Genomic DNA, 991 nt, shown 5'->3' on the forward strand with positions numbered 1-991 from the left:
GAGAAACCAAAGTATTCCATGACAAAACTAAATTCACACAATATATTCCCACAAATCCAGCCCTTAAAAGGGCAATAAATGGAAAACTCCAACACAAGGAGGAGAACTACATCTCTGAAAAAGCAAAAATGTAATCTTCCAACAAAACTAAAAGAAGATACCCACATGACTAGAATGCCAACTCTAATAACAAAAATAACAGGAAGAAAGCATTACTTTTCTTTAATATCTATTAATATCAATGGACTCAATCCCCAATAAAAAGATATAGACTATCAGATTGGGTACGTAAACAGGACTCAACATTTTGTTGCACCTGAGTGATGACAGACACAACCTCAGAATAAAAGGCTGGAAAACAATTCTCCAAGCAAATGGTCCCAAGAAAAAAGCTGGAGTAGCCATTCTAATACCGAATAAAATCGATTTTCAACCTAAAGTGATCAAAAAAGATAAGGAGGGACACTTCATATTCATCAAAAGTATGATCTACCAAGATGAACACTCAATTTTAAACCTCTATGCTCCAAATCAAAGGGCATCTATATTCATAAAAGAAACTTTACTAAAGCTCAAAGCACACATTGCACCGCACACAATAATAGTGGGAGATTTCAACACCCCACTCTCTGCAATGGACAGGTCATGGAAACAGAAACTAAACAAGGACACAGTGAGACTAACAGAAGTTATGAAACAGGTGGATTTAACAGATATCAATAGAACATTTTATCCTAAAACAAAAGGATATACCTTCTTCTCAGCACCTCATAGTACCTTCTCCCAAACTGACCATATAATTGGTCACAAATCAGGCCTCAACAGATACAAGAAGATTGAAATAATTCCTTGTATCCTATCAGATCACCATGGACTAAGGCTGCTCCTCAATAACAACATAAACAATAGAATGCCCACATACATATGGAAGTTTAAAAACACTCTACTCAATGATAACTTGGCCAAGGAAGAAATTAAAGACTTTCTAGAG

Source organism: Mastomys coucha, unplaced genomic scaffold (assembly GCF_008632895.1).
Source record: "Mastomys coucha isolate ucsf_1 unplaced genomic scaffold, UCSF_Mcou_1 pScaffold13, whole genome shotgun sequence".
Lineage (NCBI taxonomy): Eukaryota > Metazoa > Chordata > Mammalia > Rodentia > Muridae > Mastomys > Mastomys coucha.